The 17,037-nt window shown below is 42.3% G+C and overlaps 1 long non-coding RNA gene and 1 pseudogene across 7 annotated transcripts; one reads left to right on the plus strand and one right to left on the minus strand.

Moving 5' to 3' along the window:
* The window catches only part of LOC118375032 (hydroperoxide isomerase ALOXE3-like), a 48,756-nt pseudogene extending 37,051 nt beyond the window's left edge, over positions 1-11,705 (plus strand).
* Positions 7,713-9,816, minus strand: LOC127907992 (uncharacterized). 7 transcript variants are annotated; one of them, XR_008065821.1, is made up of 6 exons: positions 9,707-9,816; positions 9,287-9,391; positions 8,972-9,181; positions 8,447-8,656; positions 8,132-8,341; positions 7,713-8,026 (listed from the first exon to the last, which is right to left on the minus strand). It is a non-coding gene; the product is annotated as an uncharacterized LOC127907992 (long non-coding RNA). The 7 variants fall into 7 exon arrangements; XR_008065823.1 differs by having other exon boundaries at positions 9,077-9,181; positions 9,287-9,496; XR_008065819.1 differs by having other exon boundaries at positions 8,132-8,236; positions 8,342-8,551; positions 9,287-9,496.
* Positions 11,706-17,037: the final 5,332 nt, after the last annotated feature.

Genomic DNA, 17,037 nt, shown 5'->3' on the forward strand with positions numbered 1-17,037 from the left:
ATGGCTCCCCAGCTGAGCCTGGTTCCTCCACATTTCCTTCCTTGAAGGGAATTACCACCGTTGCTCATTGGGTCTGTTGGCTCACTCATGGGCATCTTGTACTACCTCAGCTATATCGCCAACCATTCAGCACCTGCAGTCCAGAACAGCTCACTTCCCCTCCAGGGTCCGACTCCCTTGGAGTTCTCTTATTAGGCTTCTGTGGTGAAGGCAATTCCTATCCACCATGGCCTGACTGATGTCTATCTGAGACTCTAAGCCAAACCTATGGTCAATCTCTCCAGATACTTAATCTGCAGCCTTTAGCTTCCTCTGGTCCATTCTAATTTCCCTCCTTAATCCTCAATAATTTCCTCAAATATTCTAAACCCATTTTCATGTCTGGTCCTTAAACTTGTGAAATGGAAGTTTTACGGTAGTCATTAGTATCTTAATGGCCGACACTAGATTAGTACTTTTTCGAACATATCAAAAAATTATCAGGATGCTGTAGAGTGCCCGGGAGCCCGTAAAAATCGGAATTCCAGGAAAGTGGGCCATGATGTTATGTTTGCCTCTGAGTTTACTTTATCTGCGATTTTATAAATGCTCATCGCGAGTCCCCAGACACACTATCCCTTTAACCCTTCAACATCTCTCCTGATGTTGATGTCAGGAGAGATGTAGGAATGATAGGCTTGAGAGAACCAGCGGCCAAGGAGTTGTACGGTGAAACCCCACCTCTTTAAGGAATACCTAGGATAGGATAAGTAATCCTTCTCACCCCCCCTAAAGATTTAGATGCACTATTGTAAAGTGGCTGTTCCACTGGATGTCATAAGGTGAATGCACCAATTTGTAAGTCGCTCTGGATAAGAGCATCTGCTAAATGACTTAAATGTAAATGTAATGTAACCCATCTTGAAGAATGCCAGTATAGGAGGTCCAGGGATGATGGAGTTCCTGAAGAAAGCGATGGCCTCATTGACCTACAGCTCCCTCTGTATGCCGGAGGACATCACAGCACGTGGTCTGGAGTCAATCCCCAACTTCTTCTACAGGGAAGATGGACTCAGGCTGTGGGACATCGTCCACAGGTAATGTTTCTACAGGCCTATAGATTTTCATGGTGCAAAAAAAGCCCAGATCTGCATAAAGAAATTCTGTATACCTCCATAAGCAGAATGATTTGATTTGTGTATTATAAACTCATGCAACTGCATTTTGCATTGCTCAGTTTAAACTATATTCTACTAAACTCTACTGCCCCCATTTTTAAAATGTCAATTGGCAACCCTTCCCTAATGGGATTAATTGATGCATGAACAATACAATAATTCACTATGGTTATTGAATTATAATTCTTCTTCCGGGTTTCTCTGCGTTGCTCATTGCATAAAGAGTAAAAAATAGAATAAAGGTACAAATCAATACATAGTAAATAACATCCCTAGAGCAGTAAAATAATATACATGTATACCATATACAGATAAATAAATACAGGAAGAACAGAAGCCACTTGAACCTAGTGTGGCACAAAGAAGATTCATATGGGAGACAAGCCTACAGTATACACAATCTACATGCACACGCCATAAACTACATAGAAGCCTAATATTTTTACAATTTAATTATAGATAGCCCTTCTAGTCCAAACTTTTTTTGTAATATTCCGCAAATGGAAATACACAATGGACAATTTCTCCTCGTCACTCAGCCACATAATACCAGGGTATATATGGTGTGCTTTCTGGAATAAGAACAAGCGTATATCATGGTAGAAAGGGTAATAGAGGATAAGAAGTTTTATTCTCTAGTTCTTCGAGGTCACAATAGTTAGTGTTTCCTCTTCCATTTCACCACAATACCAACTTGTTTAAATACGCAGGGTCAATATCCCTGATCTTACCAGTACACATAGTGAGTGATCTCTTGCTTTTAGGTAGGTCATTTTTTATTTCACCTTTATTTAACCAGGTAGGCTAGTTGAGAACAAGTTCTCATTTGCAACTGCGACCTGGCCAAGAAAAAGCATAGAAGTGTGAACAGACAACAGAGTTACACATGGAGTAAACAATTAACAAGTCAATAACACAGTAGAAAAAAGGGGCAGTCTATATACAATGTGTGCAAAAGGCATGAGGAGGTAGGCGAATAATTACAATTTTGCAGATTAACACTGGAGTGATAAATGATCAGATGATCATGTACAGGTAGAGATATTGGTGTGCAATAGAGCAGAAAAATAAATAAAAACAGTATAAACAGTATGGGAATGAGGTAGGTGAAAATGGGTGGGCTATTTACCAATAGACTATGTACAGCTGCAGCGATTGGTTAGCTCCTCAGATAGCTGATGTTTGAAGTTGGTGAGGGAGATAAAATTCTCCAACTTCAGCGATTTTTGCAGTTCGTTCCAGTCACAGGCAGCAGAGTACTGGAACGAAAGGCGGCCAAATGAGGTGTTGGCTTTAGGGATGATCAGTGAGATACACCTGCTGGAGCGCGTGCTACGAATGGGTGTAGCCATCGTGACCAGTGAACTGAGATAAGGCGGAGCTTTACCTAGCATGGACTTGTAGATGACCTGGAGCCAGTGGGTCTGGCGACGAATATGTAGCGAGGGCCAGCCGACTAGAGCATACAAGTCGCAGTGGTGGGTAGTATAAGGTGCTTTAGTGACAAAACGGATGGCACTGTGATAGACTGCATCCAGTTTGCTGAGTAGTGTTAGAAGCCATTTTGTAGATGACATCGCCGAAGTCGAGGATCGGTAGGATAGTCAGTTTTACTAGGGTAAGCTTGGTGGCGTGAGTGAAGGAGGCTTTGTTGCGGAATAGAAAGCCGACTCTTGATTTGATTTTCGATTGGAGATGTTTGATATGAGTCTGGAAGGAGAGTTTGCAGTCTAGCCAGACACCTAGGTACTTATAGATGTCCACATATTCAAGGTCGGAACCATCCAGGGTGGTGATGCTAGTCGGGCATGCGGGTGCAGGCAGCAATCGGTTGAAAAGCATGCAATTGGTTTTACTAGCGTTTAAGAGCAGTTGGAGGCCACGGAAGGAGTGCTGTATGGCATTGAAACTCGTTTGGAGGTTAGATAGCACAGTGTCCAATGACGGGCCGAAAGTATATAGAATGGTGTCGTCTGCGTAAGAGGTGGATCAGGGAATCTCCCGCAGCAAGAGCAACATCATTGATATATACAGAGAAAAGAGTCGGCCCGAGAATTGAACCCTGTGGCACCCCCATAGAGACTGCCAGAGGACCGGACAGCATGCCCTCCGATTTGACACACTGAACTCTGTCTGCAAAGTAACTGGTGAACCAGGCAAGGCAGTCATCTGAAAAACCGAGGCTACTGAGTCTGCCGATAAGAATATGGTGATTGACAGAGTCGAAAGCCTTGGCAAGGTCGATAAAGACGGCTGCACAGTACTGTCTTTTATTGATGGCAGTTATGATATCGTTTAGTACCTTGAGTGTGGCTGAGGTGCACCCGTGACCGGCTCGGAAACCAGATTGCACAGCGGAGAAGGTACGGTGGAATTCGAGATGGTCAGTGACCTGTTTGTTGACTTGGCTTTCGAAGACCTTAGATAGGCAGGGCAGGATGGATATAGGTCTATAACAGTTTGGGTCCAGGGTGTCTCCCCCTTTGAAGAAGGGGGATGACTGCGGCAGCTTTCCAATCCTTGGATCTCAGACGATATGAAAGAGGTTGAACAGGCTGGTAATAGGGGTTGCGACAATGGCGGCGGATAGTTTCAGAAATAGAGGGTCCAGATTGTCAAGCCCAGCTGATTTGTACGGGTCCAGGTTTTGCAGCTCTTTCAGAACATCTGCTATCTGGATTTGGGTAAAGGAGAACCTGGAGAGGCTTGGGCGAGGAGCTGCGGGGGCGGAGCTGTTGGCCAAGGTTGGAGTAGCCAGGCGGAAGGCATGGCCAGCCGTTGAGAAATGCTTATTGAAGTTTTCGATAATCATGGATTTATCGGTGGAGACCGTGTTACCTAGCCTCAGTGCAGTGGGCAGCTGGGAGGAGGTGCTCTTGTTCTCCATGGACTTCAGTGTCCCAGAACTTTTTGGAGTTGGAGCTACAGGATGCAAACTTCTGCCTGAAGAAGCTGGCCTTAGCTTTCCTGACTGACTGTGTGTATTGGTTCCTGACTTCCCTGAACAGTTGCATATCACGGGGACTATTCAATGCTATTGCAGTCCGCCACAGGATGATTTTGTGCTGGTCGAGGGCAGTCAGGTCTGGAGTGAACCAAGGGCTGTATCTGTTCTTGGTTCTGCATTTTTTTGAACGGAGCATGCTTATCTAAAATGGTGAGGAAGTTACTCTTAAAGAATGACCAGGCATCCTCAACTGACGGGATGAGGTCAATGTCCTTCCAGGATACCCGGGCCAGGTCGATTAGAAAGGCCTGCTCACAGAAGTGTTTTAGGGAGCGTTTGACAGTGATGAGGGGTGGTCGTTTGACTGCGGCTCCGTGGCGGATACAGGCAATAAGGCAGTGATCGCTGAGATCCTGGTTGAAGACAGCGGAGGTGTATTTGGAGGGCCAGTTGGTCAGGATGACGTCTATGAGGGTGCCCTTGTTTACAGAGTTAGGGTTGTACCTGGTGGGTTCCTTGATGATTTGAGTGAGATTGAGGGCATCTAGCTTAGATTGTAGGACTGCCGGGGTGTTAAGCATATCCCAGTTTAGGTCACCTAACAGAACAAACTCTGAAGCTAGATGGGGGGCGATCAATTCACAAATGGTGTCCAGGGCACAGCTGAGAGCTGAGGGTGGTCGGTGGCAGGCGGCAACAGTGAGATACTTATTTCTGGAGAGTAATTTTCAAAATTAGTAGTTTGAACTGTTTGGGTATGGACCTGGAAAGTATGACATCACTTTGCAGGCTATCTCTGCAGTAGACTGCAACTCCTCCCCCTTTGGCAGTTCTATCTTGACGGAAGATGTTATAGTTTGGTATGGAAATCTCTGAATTTTTGGTGGCCTTCCTGAGCCAGGATTCAGACACTGCAAGGACATCAGGGTTAGCAGAGTGTGCTAAAGCAGTGAGTAAAACAAACTTAGGGAGGAGGCTTCTGATATTGACATGCATGAAACCAAGGCTTTTTCGATCACAGAAGTCAACAAATGAGGGTGCCTGGGGACATGCAGGCCCTGGGATTACCTCCACATCACCCGCGGAGCAGAGAAGGAGTAGTATGAGGGTGCGGCTAAAGGCTATCAAAACTGGTCGCCTAGAGCGTTGGGGGCAGAGAATAAGAGGAGCAGGTTTCTGGGCATGGTAGAATATATTCAGGGCATAATGCGCAGACATGGGTATGGTGGGGTGCGGGTACAGTGGAGGTAAGCCCAGGCACTGGGTGATGATGAGAGAGGTTGTATCTCTGGACGTGCTGGTTGTAATGGGTGAGGTCACCGCATGTGTGGGAGGTGGGACAAAGGCGGTAACAGGGGTATGAAGAGTGGAACTAGGGGCTCCATTGTGAACTAAAATAATGATAACTAACCTGAACAACAGTATACAAGGCATATTGATATTTGAGAGAGACATACAGCGAGGCATACAGTAATCACAGGTTTAATTGGGAAAGCTAGCTAAAACAGTAGGCGAGGCTAATCAGCTAGCACAACAAACAGCAGGTAAAATGGCATTGACTAGGCAACGGGCCGACAAAACAAACAAGCAGAATGGAGTACCGTGATTAATGGACAGTCCAGTGTGCGTCAGCTATGTAGCCAAGAGATCAGTGTCCAGGGGGCAGCGGTGGATGGGCAGGGAAGCTGGACTGGCGAGTGTTATCCAGGTTAAAAAGACTAATAATGACTAAATAGCTTGTAGCTAGTTAGCTGGTTAGCGTCTGGAGGTTCTTGAGTGTGTTCTAAAAAAATAAAAATATAATAGCGATTCCGTATCACATTGGGTGAGGCAGGTTTCCGGAAGGTATAAACAAATTAAAAATCAAAAATAGATAGAAAGTAAATGGGTCGAGTGTTTGGGACGCGGTGATTCAGACGGTTAGCAGGCCTGTGCTAACAGTTCGTAGGCCCGGGCTAGACAAGGTAGCAGTTAGCGGACCGGAGCTAGACAAGCTAGCAGGCCGAATTAGCAAGCAGGGAGATAGCGAGGGCTAGAGTTAGCCTTTAGGGGACGTCGCGATGGGTTGAGTCTGTTTATTAATCTTCATGCGGTGACGTCGACAGACCGGTCGTGGGCCCGGGTATTGTAGCCCAGGAGTATGCTATAGGTGCTCTGGCCGGGCTAGCTTCAGGCTAAGTGGGTGGAAACGCTAGCCAGGGGTAATCATCCGGGGTTGCAGTTTAGCTAGATGGCTAGTTGTGAAGATCCAGCTGAAAAATGTTCCGTTTGCGGTGGGAATCCGGGGATGAAAAATAAATAGGTCCGTTGTGCTCTGGTTAGAGTCGCGTTGTTCGAACTGGCGAGAGATTTCCGGGCTAAAGTTTAGCTGATGACTGGTTAGCTGAAGACCGCCAGCATAGCTGGTGGTTAGCTGGCTAGCTTCAGTTGAGGGGTTCCGGTTCCGAAGTAAATATAAATACTCTAGGAAAAATAGCTACATTGGGTGAGGCAGGTTGCAGGAGAGTATTTGGAAGCTTAGGTTTAGCAAAATGTTTTTAAAGAGGTATGCGAAGAAAAATATGTAAAAAAAACTAAAAAGAAGCGATATATACAAGGGACGACAGGGCGACTTACTGCTACGCCATCTTGGATATCACTCACACACAAATGCACCTTTAATCAGACAAGGTTCTCAATTTGGGTTTATAATTAATCTTCTCCACCCAGTTTTTCCATATTGCATCAGCAGTTGTTTTTTAATCATCTGTCTCCCTTAATTTGGTTTTCGTATAGATGTTCAGTCAGACTGTTGAAAAAGGTTGTCCATTTCAGTTGCCCAGGCTCCCCCAATGGATAGATCCCACTAGCTATTCTGGCGGTTGGCATATCCAACAGTCTTCCAAAGTCTCACCATACACGCCTTCATCTCACCTCACAGGGTTTCCAGCCCATGTCCCCTGTTATTGTCATACAGGCCTTCCATCTCACCTCACAGGGTTTCCAGCCCATGTCCCCTGTTATTGTCATACAGGCCTTCCATCTCACCTCACAGGGTTTCCAGCCCATGTCCCCAGTTATTGCAAGTATAGGTGCAAACTTGTGGACACCTAAAAAGTGACGTTCTGCTCTGTTATGGACATGTTTGTTTTAAAAATACCTCTTGTTACCTCACACTCCTGCTGAATAGTCCAGAACAGGACACATGCATATCTGATACCGTTTGGAATACGTAACATAGCCAATATCTATGAGTTTGTTGTTCCTCTAACTCAAAGTGCTCTACTTGCTGAGTCGGCCAGGGCTGATGTTCCGTATAGAAAGGTCATATGTTCATCAATAAAAAGACCCAAATATTTATAATTGCTAGTAGACTCAAGAATGTCTTCACCAAAACAAAACTGAAAAACACTTGTCTTAGTACCTGGTTTTCTAAAATGCATCTTTGCTCTTTTCTATGTTGTCATTGTGTTTTGGCTAATGCCGGATATTTTGAATAGGTTTGTTCAGAAAATGATTGGTCACTACTACACCTGTGACTCAGACGTCCAGAAGGACTCTGAACTGCAGAACTGGATCAAGGAGATCTTCTTCCATGGGTTCCTGGCAGAAACCAGCACAGGTTACACTTTTCTCATTTAAATACACAATCTGCATCACAAATGGCAACAGCTCTCTGGTCAAAAGTAGTACACTATATAGGGAAAAGGGTGCAATTTGACAGACTACACTTAAATGATTTCTGATAATAAACGTGTCCGTTCACTTATGCTTCTCATTCCCAAACTATATTCTGGATCATTTGTTCGTTTGGTGTCTGATCATTGTGGCATACTGTCTCCTCTGTGCAGGAATCCCTCAGTCTTTCAGGTTGATGACAGAGCTGGTCAAGTTTCTCACCATGGTGATCTTCACAGTGTCTGAATGAAGTGGTTTACTGTACCTTCTCCATGCAGGAATCCCTCAGTCTTTCAGGTTGATGACAGAGCTGATCAAGTTTCTCACCATGGTGATCTTCACAGTGTCTGAATGAAGTGGTTTACTGTACCTTCTCCATGCAGGAATCCCTCAGTCTTTCAGGTTGATGACAGAGCTGGTCAAGTTTCTCACCATGGTGATCTTCACAGTGTCTGAATGAAGTGGTTTACTGTACCTTCTCCATGCAGGAATCCCTCAGTCTTTCAGGTTGATGACAGAGCTGATCAAGTTTCTCACCATGGTGATCTTCACAGTGTCTGAATGAAGTGGTTTACTGTACCTTCTCCATGCAGGAATCCCTCAGTCTTTCAGGTTGATGACAGAGCTGGTCAAGTTTCTCACCATGGTGATCTTCACAGTGTCTGAATGAAGTGGTTTACTGTACCTTCTCCATGCAGGAATCCCTCAGTCTTTCAGGTTGATGACAGAGCTGATCAAGTTTCTCACCATGGTGATCTTCACAGTGTCTGAATGAAGTGGTTTACTGTACCTTCTCCATGCAGGAATCCCTCAGTCTTTCAGGTTGATGACAGAGCTGATCAAGTTTCTCACCATGGTGATCTTCACAGTGTCTGAATGAAGTGGTTTACTGTACCTTCTCCATGCAGGAATCCCTCAGTCTTTCAGGTTGATGACAGAGCTGATCAAGTTTCTCACCATGGTGATCTTCACAGTGTCTGAATGAAGTGGTTTACTGTACCTTCTCCATGCAGGAATCCCTCAGTCTTTCAGGTTGATGACAGAGCTGATCAAGTTTCTCACCATGGTGATCTTCACAGTGTCTGAATGAAGTGGTTTACTGTACCTTCTCCATGCAGGAATCCCTCAGTCTTTCAGGTTGATGACAGAGCTGGTCAAGTTTCTCACCATGGTGATCTTCACAGTGTCTGAATGAAGTGGTTTACTGTACCTTCTCCATGCAGGAATCCCTCAGTCTTTCAGGTTGATGACAGAGCTGGTCAAGTTTCTCACCATGGTGATCTTCACAGTGTCTGAATGAAGTGGTTTACTGTACCTTCTCCATGCAGGAATCCCTCAGTCTTTCAGGTTGATGACAGAGCTGGTCAAGTTTCTCACCATGGTGATCTTCACAGTGTCTGAATGAAGTGGTTTACTGTACCTTCTCCATGCAGGAATCCCTCAGTCTTTCAGTTCAGTGACAGAGCTGGTCAAGTTTCTCACCATGGTGATCTTCACAGTGTCTGAATGAAGTGGTTTACTGTACCTTCTCCATGCAGGAATCCCTCAGTCTTTCAGGTTGATGACAGAGCTGGTCAAGTTTCTCACCATGGTGATCTTCACAGTGTCTGAATGAAGTGGTTTACTGTACCTTCTCCATGCAGGAATCCCTCAGTCTTTCAGGTTGATGACAGAGCTGGTCAAGTTTCTCACCATGGTGATCTTCACAGTGTCTGAATGAAGTGGTTTACTGTACCTTCTCCATGCAGGAATCCCTCAGTCTTTCAGGTTGATGACAGAGCTGGTCAAGTTTCTCACCATGGTGATCTTCACAGTGTCTGAATGAAGTGGTTTACTGTACCTTCTCCATGCAGGAATCCCTCAGTCTTTCAGGTTGATGACAGAGCTGATCAAGTTTCTCACCATGGTGATCTTCACAGTGTCTGAATGAAGTGGTTTACTGTACCTTCTCCATGCAGGAATCCCTCAGTCTTTCAGGTTGATGACAGAGCTGATCAAGTTTCTCACCATGGTGATCTTCACAGTGTCTGTCCAACATGCTGCAGTCAACAATGGACAGGTGATGAAACCGATTGTATCATTTTAGTTTGTTTCTGTTAAATTATATTGGAAAAGCAAAGTAGTTTGATCTATTTCACCATTGTCATTCCAGTTTGATTTTGGGGGCTGGATGCCCAACTTCCCCATCAGTCTGCAACATCCACCTCCCACCACTAAGGGGCAGTGTACTGAGAGCACCATGCTGAAGACCTTCCCTGACATCAACACCACCGTTAATGGCATGGCAGCGGTGTACCTTCTGAGCAGGCAGTCCACTGACTTTGTGAGTATATGAGAAACTGCTTTTAAAAATTTATATATGGCGTTAAAGCATTTCATGACACTCTCAAATAATTTCCTCAGTAGTCATAATTAATATCAGTGGTTCATGAATTTCAAATTTCATCACCTCTTGCGTCCTTAGGTCGCTCTTGGAAATGGCTATCAGGATCACTTCAGTGAGAAGACCCTCTGGAACTGATTCACAAAACTCAAAATGTGCTGAAGAAATACAACTTTGAAATCAAAGGCAGGAATGTTTCTTTGCCCCTGTCATATACCTACCTGAATCCCAACAATGTGGAGAACAGTGTGGCCCTGTAAAATGAGTCAGTCGTATTTATTAGGCACCAAATGGAAGAAATGCACAGATACAGGGAGAGACTACCTTGTTTTCTGTTGAAACCTGTTTTAAACCATGTATCTTATGGTGTGCCCTAATCATTATGACCCAGGCACTTTACTCTATTGCGGTTCAGTCCACTTTTTCTTTTTAATAGCCACATGCAGCCAAGATGAGAAGTTAAATGTTTCTACTTCTGTGTTGTTGTGAATGCCACTAGCTGATTCCTTTTATCTAAGTATACCCTTGTATAACTGAATGTACCTCAAGTCCCTTCCTGTTATTAGCAAAAACCTAACCTTTTATGCAAAATGGGAATCTACTGTATTTGCTTCACCTGGACTCAGTATGTGGCCTTCCATTTTCCAGCTAACCACACCAGTAGGTGTGTTGTATGGTTTCCATAGAGACAGGTGACCTTAAGGTAAACTTATTTCAGCTACCTGCCTCCCTCTAAAAAGGGATCTTTGAGAATGAACTACAAAATGGACAACACCTACAGACCTCACTTCCCATAGTGCCTTGCTGCTGAGAGAACTGCATGTGACGTTCCTGATTTATTAGCAGTGTAGCTTGAACCCACTCAATTGTGTGAGAGCCAAAAGGAAACTCCTGTCCATACAGCCAAGATACAATTAGAATCTCTAACTCTGCTTTGTAACTCTATTTGCTGGCTGATCAACAGCTTGTTAATTTTCATCCTTGTCTCTTTCAGTGTTCATTGTCCATGTTGCCCAAGCTGTTTTGTTAAACTGGTTGACCTTTACACACCGGTGCTTTAAACTGTGTAGCACACAAGGATAAAAAAGGTGAAGATGGTGAAATGTGTACATCTCCACCAGACATTCAGTAGTCAGTCATTATTCTTCATGTTACACTATGATTCAGCTATTGAAATAACTTGTCTTGTGATTGATTATCCTCCCATGAACAGGGTCATGGCTTTGGATATTGAATAGGGGACCATTTTTCAACAAGCCTTTACTAGGCGATACCTAATTCTCAACTTGGAAGGCACTAGTGTCTTCTACACTTCCATGGTTAAGACAGATGGGTGTCCACCCCACAGACGGTCCACCCTAAAGTGCTGCATGTCATGAGCCTGACTCAGAAATCAAGAGTCGCTCTGAATGACACCCACCTGTCTCAATCAATGACAGAAGATCAGACCTTGAAAAGATGGCGGCAAATACACTGAACAAAAATGTTAATGCAACATGTAAAGTGATGATCCTATGTTTCATAAGATTAAATAAAAGATCCCAGAAATGTTCCATTTGAACTAAAAGCTTTCTCTCAAATTTCATGCACAAATTAGTTTTTATCCCTGTTAGTGATTTCTTCTTTACCAAGATAATCAATCCACCTGAAAGGTTTGGTATATTAAGAAGCCATTTACTCCATGATTATTACACAGGTGCACCTTGTGCTGGGGACAAATGACCACTCTAAAATGTGCAGTTTTGTCACACAACACAATGCCACAGATGTTTCAAGTTTTGAGGGAGCGTGCAAACTGACTGCAGGAATGACCACCAGAGCTGTTGCCAGAAAATGTAATGTTATTTTTTTACCATAAGCTGGCTAGCAAGTAAGGGATAAGAACGTTGTCAGCCATCATGGTGTAACCGATGTGAAATGGCTAGCTAGTTAGAGGGGTGCGCGCAAATGGTGTTGCAATCGGTAACGTCACTCGCTCTGAGACCTTGAAGTAGGAATGACCACCAGAGCTGTTGCCAGAGAATTTAATGTTATTTTTTTTTACCATTGGCTGGCTAGCAAGTAAAGGATAAGAACGTTGTCAGCCATCATGGTGTAACCGATGTGAAATGGCTCGCTAGTTAGAGGGGTGCGTGCAAATAGTATTATTATATATTATGTTGATGAACTAACACCCTCGAGTGTTGAGTCCCTAACACCATGGGTGTTTCAAATTCTGACTTAAATGAGCGCTTTATTAGAGCTGATGCTGTTACACTTACCCAGTGTTGGGGAATTACACATGTAGTGTTACAGTATTGTTGTTTAAAACCGTAGGGTGTATTTCCCAGGGTGCTTCCATCAATGTAATTGTCTGCATCATTTCCAACCCCCCAGGGTGAATATATACACAGAAACTCAGAAAAAAAAATAAAAAAATAAACGTGCTCTCACTGTCAACTGCAAACTTAACATGTATAAATATTTGTATGAACATAACAATATTCAACAACTGAGACATAAACTGAACAAGTTCCACAGACATGTAACTAACGTGTCCCTGAACAAAGGGGGGTTCAAAATCAAAAGTAACAGTCAGTATCTGGTGTGGACACCAGCTGCATTAAGTACTGCAGTGCATCTCCTCCTGGCAAATCTGGACTGCACCAAATTTGCCAGTTCTTGCTGTGAGATGTTTCCCCACTCTTCCACCAAGGCACCTGCAAATTCCCAGACATTTCTGTGGGGAAATGGCCATAGCCTTCACCCTCCGATCCAAGAGGTTCCAGACGTGCTCAATGTGATTGAGATCCGGGCTCTTCGCTGGCCATGGCAGAACACAAACATTACGCACAGAATGAGCAGTATGGCTGGTGGCATTGTCATGCTAGAGGGTCATGTCAGGATGAGCCTGCAGGAAGGGTACCACATGAGGGAGGATGATGTCTTCCCTGTAATGCACAGAGTTGAGATTGCCTGCAATGACAACAAGCTCAATCCGATGATGCTGTGTCACACCACCCCAGACCATGACGGACCCTCCACCTCCAAATCGATCCCGCTCCAAAGTACAGGCCTCGGTGTAACGCTCATTCCTTTGATGAATAACGCGAATCCGACCATCTCCCCTGGTGAGACAAAACCGTGACACGTCAGTGAAGAGCACTTTTTGCCAGTCCTGTCTGGTCCAGCGACGGTTGGGTTTGTGCCCGTAGGCAACGTTGTTGCTGGTGATGTCTGGTGAGGACCTGCCTTACAAGGCCTACAAGCCCTCAGTCCAGCCTCTCTCAGCCTATTGTGGACAGTCTGAGCACTGATGGAGGGATTGTGTGTTCCTGATGTAACTCGGGCAGTTGTTGTTGCCATCCTGTACCTGAACCGCAGGTGTGATGTTCGGATATATCGATCCTGTGCAGGTGTTGTTACGTGGTCTGCCACTGCGAGGACGATCAGCTGTCCGTCCTGTCTCCCTGTAGACTGTCTTAGGCGTCTCACAGTACGGACATTGCAAGTTATTGCCCTGGCCACATCTGCAGTCCTCATGCCTCCTTGCAGCATGCCTAAGGCACGTTCACGCAGATGAGCAGGGACCCAGGGCATCTTTCTTTTGGTGTTTTTCAGAGTCGGTAGAAAGGCCTCTTTAGTGTCCTAAGTTTTCCTAACTGTGACCTTAATTGCCTACGTGCCTCTGTAAGCTGTTAGTGTCTTAATGAACATGCACCTGTGGAACGATTGTTAATTGTTTATGGTTCATTGAACAAGTATGGGAAACAGTGTTTAAACCTTTACAATGAAGATCTGTTATTTTGATTTTTACAAATTATCTTTGGAAGACAGGGTCCTGAAAAAGGGACGTTTCTTTTTTTGAATCCAGCATTGTTTTGCGAGTCAATTCAAAGACCATGTGCAATGGAATCGGTACATCAAAAATCTCTTCAACTATTTTGCAATTTATATGGTACAGCTGTCAATTTGTAGGTCCTTAAATGAAACTGGTATATATTTAGTAGAGTATTTCTTTCTGCAACTTGATGATGATGATGATGATAATACACATTTGAACAAGAACTTGAAATAAGATGCAATGAACGTGATGAATATGATGGCCACTCATTACAAATATACTGCTATGACTACCTGCTTTCCAGCAGTGCTGGGGAAGCTACTCTGAAATATAGTTAAACAAGCTACCGATTACTTGACACTTGAATAAATCCTATGACAGCGCCACGTTGAAAGTCTCTGAGCTCTTCAGTAAGGTCATTCTACTGCCAATGTTTGTCTATGGAGATTGCATGGCTGTTTGCTCAATTTTATACACCTGTCAGCAAAGGGTGTGACTGAAATAGCCGAATCCACTAATTTGAAGGGGTTTAACTTGTAGTGAACTACATTTTCAGAGTAACATCAAAACTACCTGGTGATTAATAAGAGACCCTGTTATTTTTTGAACATTCAAAAGAGACGCAGAACTTGAGTCTTTAGAGCAAGACATTTTATCTACCAGGCCAGGTGTATTCAACTATTTTCTGTTCTTCGTGATAATTAATAGCACCCACCTTGTGTCCCAGGTCTAAACCAGTAACCAAAGGGGAACAATTAAAACATGCAGTGGAAGTGTGTATAACTGGCTTCGAGGTCCAGAATGGAGTTTGAGTGTACTAGACCAATAACTCCATGCTCTCATTTTCAAAGTGGTCCTGTCAACTTTGTTGTCGGAACAGAATATTTCATTCACATGACACATGAATTCCCATTTATTTCCTTTGTTGAGAAAAATGTATTGAGTCGTTCCAGTAGTTGGCTACACATCTACATTCCAAAAACACTCCAAAGATTTGAATTGAGTTAAACTAGGTAGGTATGTATGATGTAAACATACCTGTGTTCAGGGTTGGGTAGTAACAGATGACATGATGACAGGGATTATATAATTAGTTACTACATTTATATATTTCAATCTGCCCGGATTATTTAAAAAATGTAACCCTTGATTAGTTACATTCTTAAAAACAGCTGATTACTTGATCTAATAGCATGTAGGATTACCTGGTCTAATAGGAACATTTGATAACACTTTCGCACACCCTTAAGACTTCTCACATGCTTATTATTATATATATTATTAAGACTTCTCACATGCTTATTATTATATATATTATTAAGACTTCTCACATGCTTATTATTATATATATTATTAAGACTTCTCACATGCTTATTATTATATATATTATTAAGACTTCTCACATGCTTATTATTATATATATTATTAAGACTTCTCACATGCTTATTATTATATATATTATTAAGACTTCTCACATGCTTATTATTATATATATTATTAAGACTTCTCACATGCTTATTATTATATATATTATTAAGACTTCTCACATGCTTATTATTATATATATTATTAAGACTTCTCACATGCTTATTATTATATATATTATTAAGACTTCTCACATGCTTATTATTATATATATTATTAAGACTTCTCACATGCTTATTATTATATATATTATTAAGACTTCTCACATGCTTATTATTATATATATTATTAAGACTTCTCACATGCTTATTATTATATATATTATTAAGACTTCTCACATGCTTATTATTATATATATTATTAAGACTTCTCACATGCTTATTATTATATATATTATTAAGACTTCTCACATGCTTATTATTATATATATTATTAAGACTTCTCATGCTTATTATTATATATATTATTAAGACTTATGCTATTATATATATTATTAAGACTTCTCACATGCTTATTATTATATATATTATTAAGACTTCTCACATGCTTATTATTATATATATTATTAAGACTTCTCACATGCTTATTATTATATATATTATTAAGACTTCTCACATGCTTATTATTATATATATTATTAAGACTTCTCACATGCTTATTATTATATATATTATTAAGACTTCTCACATGCTTATTATTATATATATTATTAAGACTTCTCACATGCTTATTATTATATATATTATTAAGACTTCTCACATGCTTATTATTATATATATTATTAAGACTTCTCACATGCTCTCAACTCGGCAAGATTCTATTGTCCTGTTGATCGCTCATCAAGGGTGGATTGCTTCTTTAGTATTCCAATTGATTGAATGAATAGATAAGGCTGCCAAACCATTTACACCAGGCCCACTGGCCAATCAGACTGTTGTCTGGACTCCGTAGAGTTTTTACTTGCTGCTTTGTTGCATATTGACAGTGCACTTTCACCCTCTCTGACAAGCGGGATAGAGCATGCTTAGTGATTGTTGAACATTTGAAACTGTGAATGCATGCAAAACACTGTTAACGTTGACAAAAAATAGGGTCCCAAGCTTTCTGTATTATCTTAAGTGATATTAGTGCCCAAAACAACGTGTACAAATGAATTACTATGTTGAACAATTCTGAAACCCTATTTTGAATTGTAGTCCTATTGTCATGAATTTTGGGTGTGACAATCACTGGCTAAGGTTGCACATCAAAGTAACTTGCATCATGCATTCCTGCAAGGACATCCGATTTAGTTTATACAACTCATCTTTTCAATCATACCATTTTAGTAGTCAAGCAGCCTACACTTAGAATGGAGCACTTTGACTAGTTTAGATGGGATCATTGGATTACAATTTTTCTGTTGCCTGACCTTGCAACAATATTGCCGTGACCAAATCATAGGCTTGTGCCACCATCTGAAAATGTTGCAATGGAGCCCTGTGTGTGCTCTCACAAAGAATATAAACACACGTGAATTGTAGGATCTATATGCTTTCACACAAGTCCCCAAATTGGAAATAATCATGTTACTAAATTAAATAATTAGTCTTCCTTATTCCACTGAACCAGAGAGGTATGTTGTTCAAGGAAGTTGTTCACATAA

The sequence above is a fragment of the Oncorhynchus keta genome, chromosome 16 (assembly GCF_023373465.1).
Source record: "Oncorhynchus keta strain PuntledgeMale-10-30-2019 chromosome 16, Oket_V2, whole genome shotgun sequence".
Taxonomy (NCBI): Eukaryota; Metazoa; Chordata; class Actinopteri; order Salmoniformes; family Salmonidae; genus Oncorhynchus; species Oncorhynchus keta.